General features: G+C 29.0%; 1 long non-coding RNA gene across 1 annotated transcript in view; it reads right to left on the reverse strand.

The window, feature by feature from the left end:
* Window positions 1-748, reverse strand: part of LOC136797023 (uncharacterized) — a 130563-nt gene that overhangs the window by 30445 nt on the left and 99370 nt on the right. The window lies entirely within an intron of this gene.

Consider the following 748-nt stretch of genomic DNA (forward strand, 5'->3'; position numbering starts at 1 on the left):
AGAGTAAATTTGCTGAAATATTAGCCCTTGAAGAGCTATTTACGTTCAATAGTTCTCGAGATATAGCTTTTTAGAAAGCAACATTTCATAAAAATACTGAAAGATCAGAAGCTAGGGAATTTATTTAGAAAAATCTTTATCTCAAAAACCATTTGACGTACAGATGTCTATTAGCACTCAAATTAAAGCTAGTTTTATGGGCTATAAAGTAATTAATGACCTTTACCTTCGTAGGAGTAGTAGTTTTTATAAAATTTGCCAAAATAAATTGATTTATTGACGAAGATTTGTGTCATAAACTACTTTATAGTAAGTTAAATTTTCTTTATTCTGAGTGTTAGCAGAAATATGTGCGTGTTATGGGTCTAGAAATATATTTTTTCAAAAATCTAACATTTTATACGAACAACTAGAAATTTACATTTTGTGAGTTTATTTTGTCCATATCTAAACTACAACTCCGGTTTTGAAACAGTCGCCATTTTTTATTCCCCCTACCTATACTTGGCAGACTCATGAATTTTGACTAGTAATTATACATAGTTTTCATTAAAGTAATACAAAATTGGGGCGAAATAACTGCCAAGAATAAAAAATGGCGGCTGTTTCAAAACCTTTAAAAAACCTCAATTTTTCATTCGGAGATTTATATCTTAAAAACTACCAAGAATACTAGAAAATCTAAGAGATCATTATTTAAAGAAGAGTAAATTTGCTGAAATATTAGCCCTTGAAGAGCTATTTACGT

This window comes from Halyomorpha halys, unplaced genomic scaffold (assembly GCF_000696795.3).
Source record: "Halyomorpha halys isolate HHAL.00 unplaced genomic scaffold, Hhal_1.1 Scaffold1.1, whole genome shotgun sequence".
NCBI lineage: Eukaryota > Metazoa > Arthropoda > Insecta > Hemiptera > Pentatomidae > Halyomorpha > Halyomorpha halys.